Raw genomic sequence first — 23,243 nt, forward strand, 5'->3', positions numbered from 1 at the left:
TTCTTCTTTTGTGGCTTGGATTATACAGAATTGCCTAAAAAAAGTAAAGAATATTTAGGTTTCTCTTATGTAGGAAGGAGTGTCGTCAGTGAGATGTGTGACACCAGGTAGTGGGTTTTGAAGGGGCGTTATTATAATAGTAGCTGTCAACTATTCCACTTTCTTTGTTTTAAAGAGATTTATATACTCTTTTACTATCAAAAACAGAGTGAAAAGTAACCATGGCAGAGTTGAGTTAGACGATAAGAGCTCTTTGGTCTCATTGTTGTTATTTGTCATGTTTTAGTAATTTTTAGCAAATAGTATTACAAGCTTATTACAAAAATAGCCCCCTGCCCCCCCACCCCTGCATTTTCTGCTTCAGAAATAACTACTTTCTATTCTTTCTCCTGAATTTTTATACTTATGTCCACATTTCTAAATAATGTACATAAATGGCTACCTCTTGATTGTTCAGTTTCAGGCTTTATCTGTTAGTTTTCTTTCAGGCTTTATCTGTTGGTTTCCTCCTAGTGGAAAGTGGAAATTTAGTTCTTGCACCTACTCTTCACCTTACAGTACAGCACACATATATGTTCATCAGGTATGTTATTGTTCCCATTGCCTCCTTATAAATGCATAATATACCTATTTCCATTGGCATGGGACTTGCATTCCTATGGGACGAGTAATACAATTGACATTACTTGTGGCTATGTGATTAGCTTGATCAGTGGAGTGTGAGTAGGAATGATGTATGCCACTTTTGATCAGAAGCTTAAGAGCCATTGTGTGATCTGGTTGAATTATTCTTTTCCTCTGCCCCCAAATTGGTGATGCCCCAAAGAGATTGATCCTTTAGCCTAGATCCTAGAGTGAATAAGACATGCACTGAAGCCACCACTGGCCCACAGATATGCTTCAGTGTTACATGAGTGACAAGCAACTTTTATTCTTGTAAACCACTGAGATTTTGTTTGTTACTGGAACATAACCCAGCAAAAGCTGACACATTACCCCCATAACTCTCCCAACATACTTATATCATAATTTTAGTGGGATAATATTGAGTGTTTACCTTATTATGAGTATGTATACTCTGAAATTGACATCTTTCATTTTGTAATATACATTTAGAATTGATCCATATCTTTTTATAGCTTGGTAAGTCATTGCTTTTTGTCACTGAATAATATCCCATTTTTATGGATGTATTACAGTTCGTTTTTCCATTCACCTGTTGAAGGATATCTTGGTTATTTCCAGGTTATGACTAAAGCTGCTATAAGCATTTATATACAAAATTTCATGTGGGCATATGTTTTCATGGCATTTGCGTATATACCTAGAAGTATGATTGTTTGATTGTATGATGAGACTGCACTTCATTTTGTTTTTTAAAAAAGGTTCTATTTTGTACTCTGCCTAGCAATGAAGGATTCTCATTGCTCCATATCCTTGACAGTAGTTGGTATTGTCAGTTTTGAGTTTTAATTATTCTAATATGTGTGCAGTAGTATTTTATTGTTGTTTAAATTTGCATTTTCCTGATATAAATAATGTTAAGCATCTTTTCATACTTTTTTTGCCATCTTTTTGTTGAGATATCAGTTTAGATATTTGCTCATTTCCTAAGTGGGCTATTTCTTCTCTTATTGTTGGGTTTTAAGAGTTGTTTGCATATTTTGTCCTTCCCAGATATTTGTTTTGAAAATATATTCTCCCAGTTTGGGACTTGTCTTTTCATTCTTTTAATAGTGTCATCATGTATCAGAAGTTTTAAACTTTAATAAATCAACCTTATTTTTCTCTCAGATATCTGTGCTTTTTCAATGCGTTTATTATTGGTGTTGTATTTAAAAATTCATTACTAAACCTGAGTTCACAGAGATATTTCTACATTGTTTTCATCAAGAAGTTTTATGTTTTTCTTTTAAATTTAAGTGCTTGATCCAATTCTGTTTGTTGAGTAAGGTACATGTGGACCTGTTTCTGGGCTATTATGCTCTGTGGAACTGTATGTCTATTCTTTTGCTAATACCAACTCTTGTCTTGGTTAATATAGCTTTATAAGAAATCTGGAAATTAGTATGAGTTCTTTAACTTTGTTATTCTTCAGTACTGTATTTCATTGATCTTTTGCTTTTCCATATGAATTTCAGAATTAGTTTGACAGTATCTAGAAAAATGTCAAAAATATTTCTGGGATTTTGATGAAATTGTGTTGAATCTATAAAGTTGGAAAGAATTGGCATCTTTTTTTTTGGTACTGGGGATTGAATTCGGTACCTTGCACTTGCGTGGCAGTGCTGGAACCACTGAGCTAAATCTCCAGCCCAAGAATTGGCATCTTAATGATGAGTTTTCCATTCATGAAGGTGGTTTGTTTTTGTTTTTAACTCTACTATTCTGAAATGTCATGTTGATGTGCTTTGCCTCATAGTGGATTTATTTTTATCGGTTGTACTTATATTTTGATCTAAGGTCCCACTTGGCAGATATTTTTAATCTGTAAACTGTAGCCCTTCAGTTCGAGGAAATTTTCCTGATTTTGTAGATGGTTGCCTTCTTATTTATTTATTTATTTGTTTGTTTACTTATTCTGTCCCCTCTTTCTAAGACTCACTGAATAGTAGAACTTCTAAACTAGTTTTTTAGTTTGGTTGACTTTTCTCTCCTCTTTTCCATCTCTTTGTCTTTTTACTTTACTTTTGGGAAGATTTCCTTAACTTTACCTTCCAGCCCACTATTGGAGGCTTCATTTATTATCATATTTTTAATATACAATAATTCTTTTTATGCTCTGTATATTCCTTATTGGATCTTTTCTTGTTTTATGATTGCATATTGTCTCTGAAGAAATTAATGATATATTTCTTTCATGTTTTCTTTTTCCTGTTCAATCTCTGTTTCTTCCAGGTTGTTTGTTTGGTATCAATTTTTTCAATTTTTTCAATTTTCTTCATTTGTTTGGTTATTCTTGTGTATTAGCACACAGTTAAGAACCTCTGAGTGCAGACTGGATTGGTGATGATGGGCTTCATTGGAGGATGATCTGCTTGGAATCTCCGATGTTAGTATCACTGAGTCTGTCTTTTTAGTTGGGTTGCGGGTCCTCAGAGAAGGTTCATCCATCTCTTGCCTAGAGGGTCACATCATGAGAGCTGGTACTCTGAAAGTCCAGGGGGGTGAGGATTGGAGCCTCAATGGTCAGAATACAAATGAATGTTCTTTAATTCTCCATTTTTCAGCATGGTAGGTCTGTCTTCAACTCTGCCTGTGTTTCTTAGTCTAAAAAGCCTTTATCCTTTTCAAATAATACACATTTATCTCCTGTGGGGTGGGCAAGGGACCATCACTGGTCACGGAAAGAACCAACTGCGAACCAACTTGCCTTACTTTACCTCTCTTTTCTTCACATTTGCTTGCAAGAGGAATTGGTATCACCAATTTATGACCCTTAAAGAGGGTTTCAAAGTATAAATTGGATTGGTTCTCAGCTTCTCCCACTGCTAGCTTAGAATTCAGCTTTTTGGGATTCCTGACCCATTTACCAATCGCCCATCTGATTTGATTTCTAGCTTCCAAAATTGTGTTGCCTTGGTCTCCTCTCCAGCTATTCTCATTTATGTGTATTTATGATTAATTTTTTAAACAATTATTGTTCTAGTAAGGATTGAGGAGGAGGTAAAAGTAGATACATATGCCTGACTAGCCATATTTAACCAGTATTTATTCTGATTGGGCCAGATTTGGACCTTAGCAGTTGTTAAGGATTTTGATGACTCCTATCCAGACATATTTTCTCCTATCTGTACTTAAGGACAAGTTCAAATGGCTCCTCCTTTGTGATGCTTTCTCCTGCACCCAAGCAGAGTTAACAATCTGTTCTGAGCTCATGTAGACTTTGCACTCATTTCCCTCACTGTAGTTATTGATAATTTGTACATCTGTCTCCTTTTCTTAGACCAGGAGCTTTTGGGGGCCAATCTCTTTTTCATCTTCAGAGCCTTAGCACCTGACCCAATGCCCAGACTTGAACAGACTCTTAATAAATGTCTGTTGTATGAGTGAACAGCAAAGTCAGGGGCTTTGGGGGATGCTCTGGAGGAGCAAGCTTGCCTGAGGCAGCTCCTCCCCCATGACCTGTGGCCTGCCTACAGGGCCAGATGGAGACCCAGGCTGGGTCCCTGAGGGCTTGTTCTCAGTTCTGTTTCAGTCCAAAGATTCTTTCTAAAATTCTTTTTCTCTGTCTCAACCTTTTCCCTAAAGACTTTGTCCACATATTTGAGTTAGCAATTAGGAATATGGTGACCATGGTGGGGATGGGAGATGTCACTGTATAATGATGTCTGCCGTCTTCGTGTTTCTGTGCAGCAAAGGCATTGTGTGGGTTGGAGTGGTGAGAGGCAGTGAGGATGGTGTCATTATTTTGTAATTGACACGCAGGCCAGCTCTCTTCCCTGAGGCGAGGCCCAGAGCATTAGCAGAACGACAGCAGCATTTACACAGCCTGGCCACATGGCTGGACAGGTCTCACTGTAACACAAAAGCAGGGGATGAAGCTGAGGGACTGTACACCCCAAGCTGCAGTGGTACTGCAGAGTGACTGCCTCGAGGGTGCAGGTCTTGGGTTCTGCAGCCCACCTGGGGCAGAAGGCTGTTCTCCAGGGCCCTGACAGGAATGAAAGGACCTGGATTGTCACTGGCTGAGTGACAGCCCTGATTCCAGCAATGAGGCCTGGCCTTGGGCTGATTTCAGGCAACCAAGGTCCTTCCCTGGACTCAGACATCAGCACCCCAAACAGTAATTAACCAAGTGCTCCTGAGTCACATGAGAAGCTAGAGTTTTTTGAAAGTCTGCCTTTTAGGTAGCACCTACTAAAGCTAGGTGATTGATGAGGCCTGGAAAGCCCTTCCCTCCCAGTTGTCTTTCCTTATGTGGATTCCAGGGCTCTTTTGTACCCACCTTAGTCCTATTAGATAATTGCTTTGGATTGAGATATTATTCTGTTTAAAATGCAAGTAACATAAGAAAATATCAGTTATTAACAATTTCATGTGGATCAGTTTAAAATATTAGAGATAGGAAGATTCTTAGAGTGCTGCCACTGCCCAAGGATCCTGATGCCCATAGTGCAGCATTCCCTGGGGACTCGTTAGGAATGCTTCTCCAGACCCACCCTTGGCCCGCTGACTCAGGAACTCTGCGGGTGGGCCTAACTGTCTGTGGGCTACAGCTGCTCAGGTGGTCCTAATACTTACTGCAGTTTGAGCAATGCTGCTTCTAAATACTAGGAAACAGAAAGATGCAGAGGGTACAGAAAGTGCCTGAGGTCACAAAGCTAGTTGATGGCAGAACTGGACCAGAAGCCAAGTCTGGTTCCTAGTCTGTCAATTTCAAATTATAAGTGGTTTGCAAGGACCCGAGTTCGATCTCCGGTACCAAAAAATAAATAAACAAATTACAAGTGGTTGCCAGGATCCAGGAAGGAATTTATACTCCTGGAGGGCCTTCTGCACGCAAGCCTCAGAGTGGGAGTGTTGCCTTATTTGCTTGTCACCACAGTCCTGCACATTGTCCCCCAATTTTCAGAAAAAGAAGCTGAGGCTCAGTGTGGTTCAGTAATTTACCAGGATGGAGACACTATTTTAATCCTGATCTCTTTTTTCTGTTCTACACTTATGTACATTTGTTGTGTGTGTGTACTGTACACACACAGCTATGGAAACTGACATCCAGAAGTTGCTGTGCAAAGGTGGGCCACCCCTAGGGATCATGGGGCATTCTGGGGATATCCTTCTCTTGGTGTCTGGCAGGGAACTTGAAAGTTCTATTCCACCCATCACCTTCCCAGTTTTACTTCTAGTTGAGTCCTGTCTCTGGCCTAGAGGGAGAGAGGGAGAGCTCCTTCACCCCTCAGCCCTCACTCTTTCTTCCTCTTGTATTTCCCATCTGGGAACTGGTTTCTTGGGTGATCCTAGGCTTCCAGGAGTGCTTGCTGTAAGTCAGGGCTGGAGCTTTACCAAATAAAGCTCACACATGGGTCTGCAGAGCCTGCTGGTGGGTTCCGTGTGCCTAGGATGGGAAGGGTGCTCTTTTGGAGTTAGAGCCCAAGGGCAAAAAAAGACAAGTCGGGTGGGCAAAGGAGTGCACAGAGAGCAAAGCAGAAGAGGAAATTAAAGAGGCTCAAGTCTCTATCTAGCTTCCTTCCCACTTGTTTTGTTGCATTTTTGGCAGAGATTGGCAACTCCGGCCTGTAACTTTCCAGTTGGGCTGCTCATAGTCTTGCCCAGAAATACCAGATAAAAGAAACCATGGAATGAGGAATGAGGAGCTCGAGTCCCACCCTCAGATATTCCACCAGTATTAACTCTTTCTCAGGTCAGTGCCCTCTGTCCTGCATGCTGAGGTCTAGCTGTCCTAACAGCTCTTGCCTCTGCTGTGTGGTGAATAGTGGTGGCAGGGTACAGGATGTGTGTGTCTCCCAAGAGGCCCTCACCACCAGCCAGATGTCTACCCACTGCCTGGTATGTGCCTAAAATTCCCCCAGTAAAAATTTCCTTTCCAGTAGGGCTTAGTGATCCCATATTAAGGAAGAATGCCAAGGAAGGAAAATTCTTGGTTGGAGAGCACCATATCAGATGTTGGCTAAATAGGTAGGGTTCTATGCAAAAGGAACAAGAACTATGAGTGGAGACCTCTGGAAAAGAGTAGGACCAAAAAAAGAGCAGGGAGGATGGTAGGGAACCTTGGCAATGCTCAGAGTGACCCCAGAGATGATGGGATAGGGACTGCATCACTCAGACTGTGCAGCCAGTGAGGACAAAGCCCACCAGAGGTGGTCTGGATTCCAAGATGGAGCTCTTTCCAGAGCCCTATGTGATGATGAGTTGTTTAGTTTCTTCCCTCAGGTCTCCTTTATGAAGAGTCCCTACAACCTGGCTATATCTCTCAAGGAGAGGTGGCCTGCCCCAGAAAGAGTGTAGAGTGGGCTCTATTTGTGTGGTCATTAAATATCTCCTGACAGTCTCTTAGGAATCAGAGGTGGGCCCTGGAGTGGCAATATGTCCTTGCTGTGGGGAGTTCATAGTCCAGTGGCAACACTGAAAAGTAAAACTAAAGAGCTAGGGCACAATAAGAGGAAGGGCTCTCCTGGAGTTGTGGACGAGGTACCTCTGATCAGGAGCAAGAGCCCTAACTAGTCCAGGAAATATTGGGTTGGGGACACTTGAACTGGGTATTTAACAATAAGCAGAAGTTTACTGAGCAAGTGGAGAAGACAGGTGTAGGGAGAGGCAAGGGTGTCCCAGGTAAGAGGACCTTTCAGCTAGGAGTGGTATGGCCACAGATATAGGTAAATCATGGTTATTTGTAGGGTATTTTTAGGGGAGGGCCAAGGTACTGGGCCAGGAAATGTCGAGAGAGGGAGAATAAGCTAGGCCACAAGGCTTTGCACATGGCCATGCTGAGGAGTTTGAAGTTTGTTATATTCTGAGGAATTTTATTAGTCAACCAGTGCTTGCTCTTCCATAAGCAACTCCTAATGTCATAGTGGCTTAACCCCAATAAGGGCTTCGTTTTACCCCTGTCTGATGAGATCTCCACAGTCACAGTAGGAGAGAAGAGAAAGATGGAGCAGGCACACCAGCTCTTAACTCCCTTATCCTGGAAGCAGTACAGTTCCATTCATGTCTATTGGTCAGAGCAAGTCACATGCTCCCAGCCTAACTACAGAGGAGGATGGGAAATGCCCAAAGGCACCTGCATATTTGGAGAGCACTGACTGGCACTGCCAGAAAAGATGTTAATCAGGAAGATGTTGCGGTCTGACATGGGATTTCAGTTTTTCACTCTGGTAGTGTGTGATGAATGAATTGAAGGGCTTCAAGCTTGGAAGCAGGGAGCCAGGCAGAGACTCATCCAGCTTCTGAGTGGGAGTGTTCTTCTCGCTCCAGAATTCTTTTCAGGCTGTAAGCAGGTGAGCACAAGGCCTTTGGAGGAGGGATGAGTGGTGATGGCAGTAAAGGAGGAGAGCAGGCCTGGGAGACATGCGAGGTAATGGAGGGCTTGTTGATGTGTCCAGCAGACTGTCAGATACAGGGCTCAGGTGGGCCTGAGCTGAATGGGTGAATGGTATTGGCTTCTTTAGAGTTCAGACCTTGTGCATATCATGTCTCTTTACCCCTGTGTTCTCAGAACTCAGTAGGTCCTCAGTCAACATTTGTGGATCCAGTGAGCAGTTGGTAGGTGAATCTAGGGGTGTGAATGAAGGGCTCAGGAAAAGAATGGGTGTGGAATGGAAGCATCCCTGGGAAATGGTGGTGTTTAATGGCCTGTCTTCCAAGGTAATAAAATCTCTCTAGTGTTCCTAACATTCATTGCCACCTATTTGTATTTCTTAGGAGTAATGAAAGCTGCCGTGGCAGAAGTACTGTCAGGCATTTTCAAAGGAGGCTTTTGCTCATTAACTTCTACCTATCTGTGCTCATTTTAATTGTGTGCCTGCCTGTGCCTCCAATATTGCCTCCCACTGGTGACAACATGGGAACAAATGTCCTACTGCTCAGCTTTTGCCCTGCTTTCCCAGTGTCAGGTTCTTAAGCCAAGCAAGGGATGACTATCACAAAGCTGACAGCCAGGAGGGAACTAAGGTCTGGATAATCTTGGGAAACCAACCTGTATCCCTGGGTCTTGGTTTCCCTTTAAGTTAGGAGTTGGGTGGGCATGGGAGTTTTACATGAGATGATCTCCAAGACTGCTCCTAGCTCTGACATTTCCTGTTCAACAGGGTGGAAATGAAACAGTGCCTCTTCAACTAGGGACAAAATACTAAGAGGCTCCGTGAGAATGTCTAGAAAGTAGACTACAGCTTGGCAGAGCTCATTAGTTGTTCCTTGGGCTGCAGAAGCTGAGTTGTTGGTACTAAGTGTGAGCCTCCTCTTTTTACATCTTCAGGAAATGAACCCCTCTGTAAGAGGGGTGAAAGCCCCAGACTACCTCTCCAGAGATACATGCAACATCCATGGGGCCATTACACCACACATGTACACTCTCAGGGGCTTCACAGTCTTCCTCCAAATGCAGCATGGGTCACCTCCTGCCACATGCTTGCTTTCTAATCCTAATGGGTGCTGGGTTTCTATTACAAATTCAGTGCGTATCTCTGAGCCAAGTTGTGGAAGAGCCTCCGGGGGCTTGGAGCAGTTTTTCTCAGGAGCTGGATGTCTCCTCTCCTGAGAGAGGCAGAACATCACACTGAGCACAAAAATCAGAGCAAACTTACATAGTAACTAGTGAAAGCAGGTGGTGTGTGTGTGTATGTGTGTGTAGGGAGAAAGAGAGAGAGAGAGAGAGAGAGAGAGAGAGAGAGAGAGAGAGAGAGAGAGAAGGCACTATTACCTTAATCAACAAATACTTCTTGGAGAGATTCTGTACTTTTAAATATTAAGCTTTTTAATTTTGAAATAATCATAGATTTCAGGTATTTGTGAAAAATAACACCAGAGGGATCCTGTGTGCCCTTAATCTAGTTTCCTCCTATGGTAATGTCCTATCAAACTGTAGTATATATTATGATCAGGTTACTGATGATGGAGTTATGTACTGGTAAACCCATAGTAAGTTGAGGGTATTATAAGTTGATGATGCATTTAATACACCTAACCTACAGAAAATCCCAGCTTGGTAACAGTACACTGTGGGGAATTAGTTGTTTCCCCTTTTGGACATGTGGCTCACTTGGTCCTGTGGCTCTCTGTCACTGCCAGTTATCTTAAGAATTGCTAGATTAAGAAAAGATAAAAAATGCAAAATCTGAGGTTTGGTTTCTGCTGAATGTGTATTGCTTGTGCACCATCATAAAAATCCTAAGTGGAGTCATTGTAAGTCAGGGACCATCTGTATTGGTACTGATAAACTGAAGATACAGAACACTTCCATCATTACAAGGATTCCCTCCTGTTACTCTTTTATAACTACCCACCTCCACCTACCCTGCTTAACCCTTGGAAGCCACTATTTTCTTTTTCATGTATATAATGTTATCATTTGAAGAATGCTAAATAAATAGAATCATATAGTAACTAGCTTGTTGGCATTGGAATTTTTTTCACTCAGCATAATTCCCAAAAGAGTCATCCAGGTTGATATATATATCAGTAGTATGCCCCTTTTCAATTGCTGAGTATTATTTTATGGTGTTGATACACCATACCTAGTTTATTCTACCATAGAACATTTGGATTCCTCTTAAGCCAAGGAGTTTTTTAGAAATTTGTTGATTTGTTCCCAAGTGTTTGGAGGTTTTCCTGTTATCTGGCTCTTATTGATTTCTAGTTTGTTTCATTTCATAGAGGTCACAATACACGCTCTGTGTGATTTCAATTCTTCTCAATTCATTGAGGTTTGTTTTGTGGCCAGGATATGGTCTATCTTGATATGTGTTCTATGAAAACTTGACAGTAATATGTCTTCTGCTATTATTGGGTCAAATGTTCCATAAATGATGTTGAATAGATTCCATTGATTGATGATATTGCTGAACTACTTTATATCCTTGCTTACTATTTATTTAACTCTTGAAAGAGGAGTGTTGAAATCTGCAAGTATAATTGTGGATTTGTCTCTTTCTCCTTTCATTCTATCAGTTTTGCATCACACATCTAGGATTGCTATGTCTTCTTGGTGGAGTGACCCTTTTATTGTTGTATAATATCCCTCTCTGTCTCTGGTAATTTTCTTTGCTCTGAAGTCCACTTTATCTCATATTAATATAACTACTTCTACATTATTTTTATTAATAGCTGCACAACATCTTTTTCACTCTCTTATTTTCAACTGCCTATATCTTTATATTTGAGTGAGTTTCTTATAGGTGGCATTTAGGAGGTCATGTTTTTAAATTAATGCTTTTATATCATTTGCATTTAATGTTATTAATGATATGTTAATATTATATAACTGTGATTTCTTTCCATTTTAGTTTTCTGTTGTTCTCTGTCTTTCATCTTTGTTTCCTTTTCCCTACCTTCTTGTGTGTTAAACATTTTTTAGAATTCTTTATTTATAGTATTTTTCAGTTTATTTTTTGTGTATTTAAATAGTCCCTTACATATTATATTATGTATTATTATTGTTTAGAACTATAATGTCCCCCCAAAGCGAATCCTACATTACTGTAGGCGTAGGATTCTGGGTTGATAATTCTTTTCTTTTACATCTGAAAAATGGCTTTTGGTTATACTTGGGGGAATAGAGAAATGTAAGTCTATAAGTACTGAAGATTCTCTGTACTTCTTTTTGTTTACTATTTTTTAAATTATTGAAAGCATATACATGTATTTGGGAAAGTTTTAAACAGTACAAAATCTCTGCTTCTGAACAGTGAAATCTCCTTTCTACTCCTGTGCATGGGTAGCTGTTATGTGATTCATCTACCTGAATTAGTCTGTGGTGCTATGCTGTGTGTTCTCAACAGAATCCATGTTTATAAACATGTATATGTGTACATGTGTATGTTCTCTTTCACAGTCATGGTAGTGGCACAATTTAAACTCTCACCAACCGAGTATGAGAGTGGTTATGCCAAGTCTGGATCAGTAGGCACAATATATTTTTAAACATTTGGATAGTTGTGTTAATCAGTTTTTCATCACCGTGACCAAATATCTGAGAAAAACAACTCAAAGGAGGAAAGATTTATTTTGGCTCATGATTTCAGAGGTTTCAGTCCATAGTCAGCCGGCTCCATTTTGTTAGGCCTGTGGTAAGGCAGAAACATTTCAGCAGATGCGTGTGACAGAGAAAAGCTGCTCACCTCATAGCAGCCAGTAAAGAGAGAGAAAGAGACTAAGTTAAAGGAAGGGGGGCCAGATATTGTCCTCAAGGTCATATTCTCTATGATCTGCTCCCTTCAATTAGGCTTCACTTCTGTTTCCACCACCTTCCAATAATATCATCAAATTGTGATCTCATCAGTAAACTAACCCGCTAATGACGTTAGAGGTCTCAGGATTCAATCAGTTCCTCAAAACCTGGTAGCTTGCAGCCAAGTCTTCAACACTGAGTCTTGTTAGACAGCATTTTAAACAACAATCATAACATTTGACAGCTTAACATATGAAAAACTAGATCTCGCTATAGTCTTAATTTACATTTCCTTTACTATGTGAAGATGAGCATCATTTCAGGTGTTTAAAATAGATATATGTTTTCTGTTTTAGGGACTGACAATTTGTTCTTTATTGTGCATTTCTCTATTGACCTTTTGCTTTTTCTTATGGACTTGCACCTGTCTGTACATGCCTATTATTTATGTAGTAAGGAAATTAGCCCTATGCCTGCCATATTATTACAAGTTTTTCGTATTTCACTGTTTATCACTTGGGTTTATTTCCTAGTATTGAATGTTTACAACATTTTTGAACTCAGATTTAGCCTTTTTTAAGAAATGACATTTGGGTTTGGGTCATGCTTTAAAAATCCTTCTTACTTTAAGATTATTATAAACATTTTCCCGAATTTTTCTTCAGAGTCTTTTTACGGTTGTATTTTTTGTTTTAGTCTTTGATAAAGATATAGTTTCTTTAGATTCCTGAGTTGTCTGAACAAATTAAGTTGAAAAGTCTATTTTTTCTCCACTTGTTTGAAATGACATCTTGATTTATGGTGGGCCTTCTCTGTCTAGGTGCTTTGCTTATCTCCCTTGCCAGATAACTACAGATGGCAGCTGGTGACCTAGAAAGTCTGCATTGAAGTAATCTGAGAGCCATCTGCAAGGGAAGGGACACTTTTAGAAAGGGGTAAGGAGCAGTCTCTTACCTACGACTACGCTAAGGTTTGGCCTCACTAAAATGAGTGAGCTTATTTCAGGGACATTGTCCAATAGTTTTGTAACCTGATGGTAGAAGGCCCCTCTGTCTACTACTCTCATGAGCCTGCAGGCCTCTCCCAATCTTATGAAATATGCTACATTCTCCCCTTACTCCTGTTCCCCCTTTCTCCCTAGACACTTGTTTATTTCAGGGTCTCATTATTATGACCCTTTTTTTTTTTGGTACCAGGGATCGAACTTGGGTCCTTGTGCTTGCGCAGCAGGTGGCAAAACCACTGAGCTAAATCCCTGGTCCAATGACCCATTTTTTTTTAGCACCCTTCTAAATGTTTGTTTTTGCTCTCTGTGGCTGCCTAAAAATTGCCACAAACTTAGTTGATTAAAATATTGCACATTTATTATTTCATAGAATTATGATTTCTGTGGGCCAGAACATAGTATGGAGGGGTCCTTTGATCTAGGGTCTTTCATGAGGCTGGAATCCAAGTATCAGTCAGAACTGGTTCTCATCTGAAACCTCATCCAGGCAAAGGCCTGCTTTCCTATGCCCATGGTCATTGGCAGTGTTCGGTTCCTGTGGCTGTAGGATTCATATCAGCTTGATTCTTCAAAGTCAAAAACAGTGAGTCTCTGGTTCTCATCTAGTTATATAAGGCAATCACAGAATTACCCTCATTCAAGGGGAGGGAGTTTCTCAAAGGTGTGGTCAGCAGGGACAGGGCTCATGAGAATCTGCACTGTGGCATCATCACCCTTTATTCTCTCTCTACTCTAGTCCACATGTCATCATGGAGCTAGATTAGTTTTCCTAAAGCACACCTCTGGTAAGTCTTCTGCTCAAAAGCCTGCATTAAGTTAAAATTCAAAATTCCATACATTAGTACTTGAGGTTTTCTCCAAGAGCTGACTAACAGTTTCTGTCATAATTGCCAGTGCACACATGCTTTGACCCAGCTTTATCCCAGAACCCTACTTCCAGATGAATGAAATAATGATGGCACAAGTGTAATCCCTGTTGAACTATTTGAAATAGCAAAGAACTGGACACAACTGAAATGGAAGCGCTGGTTAAATGTATTCCTGCACAACCCCATAATGGGATGCTACACAGACCTGAGGATGAATAAATGGGGCTCTTTATAGATCCATGTAGCATAATCTGCATCCATGGTTCTCCCATTGCAGCCCCTGCATAAATAGTGCCTACATCTCCTGGAATGTGTTGGGAATGTACATCCTCAGGCCCACTCCTGCCTCTTGGACTGTGTGGTGAAGCCCAGCAGTCTGTGGCCAGGTAATTCTCACGCGTGCTGTATTTTGAGAACTAGTGGTTTATGGTACATGTATTTTGTCTTAGTCACTTTCCTCTCATTGGTAAAAAATACCTGGTACCTGTAACTTAAAGGTGAAGAGGTTTATTTGGCTCACAGTTTCCAGTGGGTTCAGTCCAGAGTCACTTGGCTCCAAGGCAGAAATGTCATGGTGGAAGAGCATGGCAAAGGACAGCTGCTCATTTCATGGCAGCCAGGAAGCAGAGATCGAGAGGAGGAGCTGGGGGCAAGAATACATCCTTCCTGGTTACCTCCCTCCCACACACACAGTGACCCACTTCCAACTAGGATCCATCTCCTCACAGCACATTCAGCTGCTGAACTCAAAAATGGCTGAGTCCACTCTCATGATCCAGTCATCTTTCAAACACATGAGTCTTCAGAGGGACATTTTAAAACTAAATCTTAACATAATTAAATGGAAAATGTCAGAATAATATATTTGGTGTGCTACTATTTGTGCAAAAAAGTAAAACAGGTGTATTAACTTATATATGCATAAAATGCCTATGAAAGTATACAGAAGAAACAGATTACATTAGTTTTCTTTGAGATGAGGAATAGGATATTTGAGGGACAATGATTTATTTTCTGTGCTGTGGTTTGAACCCAAGGCCTTCTGCATCATAGACAAACACTGTACCACTGAGCTGCATCCCTATCCCAGACTTCCCACTGTATATCCTTTTGTATCTTTTGACTTTGCACCACTTAATGCAGCACTTGTTTAGCAAGTTAGATTACAAAGGCTCTCATCCACCTGACCTCTGCCTTACTCAATAGCTTGCTTCTTTACCTCCTGTCTGGCCCTTTAATGACAGTCAGACTTTTTCTGTGTTCCATGGATCTGGGTGACATTTCCTGATACTTCTCTATACTCTTCCCGGAAGAACCAAAGCCACTTACTTTACCCTCCAGAGTCAAGCCACATGGTACCTCCTTTGGAAAGATGTGCCTCATGTCCTTCCTGGCCTTGCCTCCCAGGCCTGTGCTCTGCTCTAATCTTCTCTCCCTCACTCTCACTCTCTGCAGGTCTGTACCTTTATTAGACTGACAGCTTACCTTTCAGGCTGTGGGTCACCAGCATCCCCTGTAACTCAACAGAAAAGGACATGGTAATGGGGACATAGGAACAGGAGGCATGGACAGTGGGAAGGTGTGAAAGTGGGAATTGCTCAGAGAGGAGAAGATGGATCTCCTGTTAGGCAGGACAAGACTGGAGAGGTGTGGGAGGAGCTGCCGGCGCTAGGCTTTCTATGGTTGGGCTTGGGGCTCTGCCATCCTCAGCCCTCTGAAGGGCCAGTAGAAGGGGCCACCCTTCACTGGGTGACTGTGGCATTTTGTTTTATTGAGGGATGCATTCCTTTAAAAAAGACAGATATGCTTTGGGGGAGTGTGATCGAGGATGGAATGTGTGACATGGAAAGCTCTCATGCAGCCTTGCAGGAGGGCAGGTTGCCCTACCAACAGGGATTTTTCTGATTAAAACCAAGTCAGGGGTGAAGTTGTTTTTTAATATTAAAAGAATATGCCTCCAGTGGCCATGTGGTCCCTAACCTCCCTCCATCTCGGGAAAGCATCTGACATTTCCTGCACATTTTTACTTTCTAACCAAATAATGAAATAATCATATTGGCTCCTCAGTCACAGGATTCATTTTATCTCATTCCCAGGCTTCAAAATTCATCTCATATTTTAATCTGTTTTGAGCTCTTTTCAATTGCCTTGGAGATAGAGCCAAAGGTTCCCTGAACTCGTGTTGCCTGGAGTTGTTTGGTTTAGGTTCCTGTGGGGTACTTTCTTTAATAACATGGTCCATCTTACGGCAGCAGCAGGAATCCAAGGGGGACTGGGGTTGGGGCTGGGCCTCTGCTTTGTGGCCCTAGACAGTAAATTAATGTCCAAATTCCAACTCTGAGAATTGTCATGGATGGTACCTTCCTTCTCCTCTGTATTAATTCTTACAAGGCCAACCTCTTGCAGAAATGCCCTCCTGCTGCTCTGGGCTGTAGAATCCTACCCTCCCTTGAGGGTCAAGTACATGCAATAATGACCAGCATTTCTGAGCCCAGCTGTCTTTCGGGTGCACTCTGTGTGTTTGGTGGAATGATTCTCTCACACTCACGTTCCCCTCTTAGGTGGTATTGGTATCAGAATCCTCATCATTTGGGCGAGGAGATTAAGGAGAGAAAAACAACTTGCCCAAGAGCTGCAGTACATTTACTGTGTGCTTTATTCAGTTTAATTCTTTTTGGTTTGTTTCATTTACCTATTAATTTTTTTAGTTTAATTCTTGCTTTTCCTTCCTCGTGAGTGCATGTCATAGTTTCCCATCCAGACAGCAGCCCCTTGGGGTTGAGGGTCGCTCCTTCTTGGCTGCCTTGGGTGGCACTGTAATGTGAGCATGAATAGCTATAGGTCACTGGAGCTCCTTGTCTTATGAGAGACTATAGACAGGTGCTAGTTTATTGTTTTTTGTTTGTTTGTTTGGTTTTTTTGGTACGGGGGATCGAACTCGGGTCCTTGCGCTTGTGCAGCAGGACAGGTGCTAGTTTAGCGCAGGAGGCAGGGAGCTTTCCACACCTTCCTTAGAGCCAAAGGCTGATATTTGGGAGTGGATGTAGTTGCCCTAGAACAGTGATGGTGAACTTTTTATATTTTTCAATTGATACAAACAGTCCACCATGGCACATCTGCCATAGGTTCACCACCACTGCCCTAAAACTTTCTTGTGCTTCTTGTTTTAGAGTTGCAAGGGGACAGCATGAGGCAAATGACAAGGCCTCCCCATTGAGCTCTTCATCTGTTTGGGCTGCTGCCTTTGTCAAAATACCATAGACCAGGTGCCTTATAAACAACAGGTTACTTCTCACAGTTCTTGAGGCTGGAGGTCCAAGGTCAAGGCAGATTTAGTATTTGGTGAGGGCTTGACTTTGGTTTGTAGATGGTGCCTTCTAGCTGTGTCCTCACATAGCGAAAGGGGAGAACTTGGGTATCTTCTGACCCTTAAAAGAGGACTAACCCCTTTCATGAGAGCTCCACCCTTATGATCTCTTTGTCTCCTAACATCATCACAGTGGGGGTTAGAATTTCAACATTTGAATTTGCAGGGAATGGGAGGAGTAGTTTGAACCTGCAAATATTCAGTCCATAGTAGTCTTGAAATCATGTTTGTCATGGGGTTGCAGAAGAGCAATAGGGATACACCCTGGGCCCATGGAGGGGGGCAAGCTCCCTGGAAAGATCCCTTTTGAATAAGAGATGCCCACATGTGAAGAGGCCTTGGCCATGGGGAGAGACCAGAGATAACTCTGTTTCTGTTTGGCAGTGGGGTCTGGTCCCCCATTTGCATAATGACAGCCAAACTTTTGGCTGGTGTTTCACATCTTTGAGCCTTTGTCACTTTTACCTGCAAAGGGAGAACTAGCCAAGCCTGCCTTCCATTGGCAGAGCTGCTTGAAAGGTGCAGTGGAGTACCTGAAAAGGCAAGAGTGCTGCAGCCACAGGAGGGGAGGCCATCTCTCCCTCACTCCCTGCTCCTGCCACACTGGCCAGTGGGTTTGTGTGTTTGATCAGACTCGCCACATCAGCTTCTGCTCCTCCTTGCTCTTCCTTGTTTGTCCTATGACCCCTTCTGGAGCTGGTTTCCTCCATTTCAGTCTTCTGACCCCTTCCTATGCAGCTGAATAGTCTGGATGTCCTTGATGTTCGTCCCCACCCTCAGAAGCTATGATCCTATGAGCAGGGTGCAGCCTGAGCTTGGGATTTCCTCAGGGGCTTCCTAAGAGATTCCAGTGCCATGAGGTGGAACCCAACCTCTGCTTCCTAAGGTGTTGATGGAGAGAAGAGGGAGGGGAGGTCTCCAGCAGCATGCCAGGGCAGCCCGTGTACCCAGAGAAGCATTTATGAAGCATGCTTACTGAGGCTATCATGTTTAGGCCTGATGCTATGTGTATTTGGCAATGTCAAGTAAGATTAAAGGAGTGGATTACCATTTTATGTTTAGCAGTAGACTGGATGAGTGAGCACAAGTGTCCTCTGGGATTTGAGAATTGAATCCCCCCACAGTCAGGGTGACAGCAGACTCCAGTATGGAAGACTGGATGCCAAGGCTGGCTCCACCACCACTCTCTTCATGTCAAATTAGAATATTCATGCCCATCTCACAATATCACTGTGAGAAACAAGTGAGATCAAGCATGATATATCTTAAGAAATCAAGACTTCTATACAAATAAAAATTACTGCACAAAAATATGTTTGGTATTCTGTCAGCTGTGATTCGATGGACACCATCTCCTATGAGTTTGGCCTGCCATGGCGAGACTAGACGTCCCCAGTTCCTGGTCCCCTGCCCAGGCTCCCTGACTGTGTATTCCAGACCATGTCCACCCTTGCATTAATGCCTAGCCCCTTTTTACCACCCTTCATCTTCAAAGCCCATCTCTCTACAGACTCCTTCCCTCAGGAGAGAAACATGTTCACCTAAACCCCAGGGGAAGCTGCACTCCTGTGGCCCTTGGCCCCTCTACCTCCCATCCTTCTGCCTGTGCCTTGAAGCCAGATTTCTGCAACATGATCTGTGTGGAGACCTCCCTTTTCTACCCCCTTTTCACTATCCGGCCATCAGCTGCCCCATCTTACCGACCTTTGTGTGCCTTGTGGGCTACTTCTGCAGGCTCCTCCACATCTTCCCTTCCTCCTAATCTCTTCCACTTTTTGCCAATTACCTAGCTGTAGAATTGTGTGTTTTAAGTGTTTCTCCAAGCTATGAGCTATCCTCAGTGCCCACCACACTGCTACCTTGCTTCAGTCCCTATCTTATTCCCGGGCTATGGGTGTTTTGATCACCCCTAACCTGCTCCCTCTGTCTAAGGCAAGGCCCTTGGTGCTCTTGTCCCTGCATGCACCTCCAGGCTCATCTCTTCAAATTCCTCTCACATTTATATTATTTCCTCAAACGTGTTTCATTGTGTCATGTCTCTGTCATTTTTCAATGCCATATCTTCCCCCTAAAGCCCTCCTTGCCCACTACCACCCAAGCTCATGCTTGCTGGAGTTGTGTCCATTTGGGGGGGTACTGGAGATCGAACTCAGGACCTTGTGCTTGCGAGGCAGGTGCAGCACCACTGAGCTAAATCCCCAGCCTGATGTGTCCATTTTACAAATCCCAGCTCAACTGTCACCTCCTCCAGGAGCCTCCCATGATTCCTAGGCTCCTTCCTCAGTATCTTTGTGCCACCTCTGCTCCCAGACACACTGCTTCTATAGCTCCTCTCATGCTGGGTGATGTGGTTGCCTCCCCAGGACCTGAGAGCTCACACAGTGAAGGTCTTGCTTTGCTCTCACTTGCAAACATTTGCAGAATTGGATTGCATCCATCCACATGCACATAAGGACTCAGAGCCTCTTCATAGGCCATGGTGAATTTAGGATGCTCTAGGAAAGGTCCACTTAGCTTCAACAGGCTCTGGTGTGTCAGTGCCTGCAGGGCAGCTGTCTATCCATGGGGCTGTCACAGAGAGAGCTGACTTCTCCAGAAGTGCTTACCTTGGAAGACATCAGGGAGTGTCCTTCCCAAAGGCTCCATTCATGAACCGTTCTAGATTTACGCACCTCCTAGAATGCTATGGCTGTGCCTGTGGCCAGAACCCTACAACTATGAGCCAAGGAGGATCCCCAACTCCCTGGATGCTTTTCTGGGTTCTTTTATTGGGTCTAAATTCTCCCAAGCCCCTATCCATGATAGGCATGCCTGGATGAGCAGTAGTCTCTGATCTTGGCCTCTGACCCCTCCTCCCTCAGCCCTGGCCTCAGCTCACAGACTTCTTGTTCTTATTTGCAGCACCAAGTATTCTTTTCCAAGTTTTTTCCCACCCATCTCTCTTGGAACAAAAGGAAAAGGACAGTTTCTTAAAGTTCCTTTTGATGGATTTTCTGGGGGCCAGGCTCATAGGTCAGGCCTTCTCTGGCCGTCTTCTGTATTCTTGATCTGCTGGAAGGTTGAATAGTTGTTAAACTCATGCCCAAAAGTTTCCTTCATGCCTATTCTACCTATGTCTTACTCTGACAGTGGCATGTGATATCTATCTTGTCATTACTGTGCACACTCTATCTTCCTATTACACCTGTATCGTGTTTTGTTATGTATTAGAATGTTGTTATGTTGTATGTTGTGTCGTTTTCTTTGGAAATCATGTTTCAATCACCTTCATAGTTTCTTCTTTCTGCTCTGGAAGCTCTTCAGCTGGAGGTGAAAATGAGAAATAAGAAAAGAAAGTTTGGCTTCCTACAGGAAAAAGAAAGGACTAAATGTTGATGGAGCTGTTGAGCACCAGTTCTGGGTGGCCTTCTGTGTGTGTTTGTGGGAGGAGGTCATTGGGCTGGTTCTTCTGGTATCTTATGGCCCTCGCCAGGATTGCCCTTCCTACACTATTTGTGGTGGGACGGGGTCTGGGGTGAGTCCTGCCTGGGGACTTGTGAGAGGAGCAGGAGTTTCACTTGCAGGTCAGAGCATTTACTTGCTGGGTTCAGCAGAGCTTACAGGACAGTCTAGTCAGCAGCATTCAAGATGGTGTCACTCCATCAGCTGACACACTAGTGACTCCAAGAGGCAAAGCACTTGTGAGACTATAGCTGCAGGGATCATTCATGAGGGAGAAATAAACCTGGATTTGTTTTGATAGCCTTAGTGAGTTACAGTTCATCTTTTCCAGTGTGTAGTTCAGTGGTTTTTAGTATATTCACAGGGTTGTGCTTCTATCACCACTGTCTAATTTAAAAATGTTTTCATGACTTCACAAAGAAACTCCCCCGTGTCCCTTAACATAAGCTTGACTGTTTGGAGCCCTGAGATTCTAGAGGTAATTGCTGTTACTGCAGCATAATGCAGCCTTCCATGACGGTCCAGGACCTGGTTCTAGGCCTGGAAGAAGCATGCTATGTGACCAAAATTCACTCTGCTGGGAGGGGAGCTTAGGGCAGATCTAGATAAGGTGGGTGTGAAGAGAAGAATCAGCGGACGTCTTGACAAGCATGAAGTACACTTTGTTGTCTCAGGCCTCTGAGCCTTGGGACTTATTTCATGCTACCAGCCTTCCTGTCTGATTCGGGGAAGTTGGGAGGGGTTGGATGGGGCCGAGTCTGAGTGCCAGCAAGTTCCCTTGTAGCCCCCAAAAGCTCCTCAGCTTGGCAGCTCCCTTGCCAAAGGCCATCCCTATCCCCCACTACCTGGGCATTTGGTGAGAACCCTCTGATGAAGCAGGCTTGTTTTCTTGGTGCTCTTCTTTGTCTGCTTTACCATCACCTTTTCTCTGTGTCAGTGAAAGGGCTCTTGAGAGGCAGAGGTGGGGAAGTGAGAGTGTGTGCTCTGTTTCCCCAGCCTCTTTCTCCCCGGGTTAGTTTTGAACACACCCAACAAGGTGGGCTTTGGCTTTGTGATGCTCACCCAGCCTCTGCCTCCAGGGCTGGCCTCCTTCCTAGCCTTTTACCACCCGTTCTGCTTCCTTCAGAGTGTATGTTTTCTCACACCTTTGGGATTGCTCACCCCTCAGAATATCCCGAGGACTCCCCGGTGACCAGCATCAAACACAGGGCTTCCGAGTGGGGGCTCAGGGTCACCTTTCTTGGTCACCTTTGTATTCAGTGAGGAGGAACGGGCTTGGCAGGCAGTGATTAGAAGTGTTATGTAAGATCATGTGTGTGAGCAACTGGAGCAGGGCCCAGGCAGTGAGCCCTGTGGGAACTAAGAGGATGGAGAGGTCACTCTCTATCCTGGGGTGGTCAGGGGCTGTGAGACATTGCCCGGCAATAATGAATGATTAGGGAGATTCATTCAACGCCTGTATTCCCAAGATGCTCCTATGGCATTAGATTCTGTGAGTCTGGAGTGGCACTGGGATCTTGCATTTGCATCTATCTGACCACCCAGATCTGCCCAAGGAGAGGGGCTGCTGGGTTCGAACTTGGCAGGCTGTGACAGGGTATGGGGGGTGCGCGGGGGGGGGGGCTTCCAGATGCTAAATTCCTAAACACTGCCTTGCTTTATGTTGGAAAAGCACTTGCCATGCAGAAGCAAATCACTTGGTCAGGAGACAGGGACATTGTTAAGCTCTAATTGGCTGCTGAATAATTTAACCACCCAGTAAGCAGTACCAGGCAAAGAACTATGGAACAGGAGTGCTCTTTGGAAGAGGGCCGAAGGCAGCCTGGCTGCTCTGTGCCCTGGCCAGCAGCTTTGTCATCAGGGGATCAGGAAGAGTTTCTGCACTACTTCGCTTTGAAATTCTTCAGAACCAGCATGGCAATGAGGTCCCCCAGGAGTCTGGTGATGGTGCCAGCTCCTTTCCGGGTTGGAAATTCCTCATCAATTTGGCAAACCCAACAAGAGCATAGTAAGAACTCCATAACCAGGTCGTTCTCAGGCTTCAGACATATCTGTGTTGTCCCTTCAGCTTGTTAAAACAGGGTGTCAGGCCCCACCTCCAGGGTGTTCAGTTCCTGGGCCAGGGCCCAGAAAGTGTATGTCTGATGAGTTTTCAGATGCTGCTGCTCGTGGCCCTTGATAACCTCTCAGCTCTCTGGCCTGCTGATGGGAGGTTTCCACAGACCCAGGACTGAGTCACTATCCCAGGGCATTTAAGAGTCTGACCAGGTCCCTATTCCCACCCACCCAGATCAGGAGAAAAGGAGGTGGTGAGTGTCCAAGACCTGAGGAGAGCCAGAGATGCTAAGCACCAAGGAGTTCAGCATGAAGGAGCGACTAGAACAGGTAGGAGGCTCTCTGAAGCAGGCCTGGAGGGTGGGCAGTGCCTGGACTACTGGGCCTAGGGTGGCCTGTTAAGTGCTGTGTCCCTGGAATTGTTCAGTTCGGTTCTCCTCGCAGAGGAGATGCCTGAGGGCAAGCATGCAGGGGCCCAGGTAGGGAAGCCCAGAGCAATCCTGCAAGGCACAGAGGTCTGCAGCTCAGTGGAGTTCCTGGGTAGAGAGGAAAGAGACCTTTATAGGAGCTGGACTGTAGAAGTCTGAAATGCTCGGGTGAGAAGTTCAGACTCCATTCCACAGTGAACTGGGAACAGATCAACAGCAGCTTGGCTCC

General features: G+C 43.7%; 1 protein-coding gene across 4 annotated transcripts in view; it reads left to right on the forward strand.

Annotated features, from left to right (window-relative positions):
* Zbtb7c (zinc finger and BTB domain containing 7C) overlaps positions 1-23,243 on the forward strand; it is a 355,840-nt gene that overhangs the window by 21,940 nt on the left and 310,657 nt on the right. Inside the window, exon 2 of one of the 4 annotated variants that reach the window (XM_021236603.2) lies at positions 22,822-22,916. The exons of the other annotated variants lie outside the window; for them this stretch is intronic. The gene's annotated coding sequence lies outside the window, so the exon portion shown is untranslated. The remainder of the gene's footprint in view (positions 1-22,821; positions 22,917-23,243) is intronic. 4 annotated transcript variants of the gene reach the window in all.

The sequence above is a fragment of the Heterocephalus glaber genome, unplaced genomic scaffold (assembly GCF_053883595.1).
Source record: "Heterocephalus glaber isolate CG9 unplaced genomic scaffold, H.glaber_assembly_v1.0 deba00000331, whole genome shotgun sequence".
Taxonomy (NCBI): Eukaryota; Metazoa; Chordata; class Mammalia; order Rodentia; family Bathyergidae; genus Heterocephalus; species Heterocephalus glaber.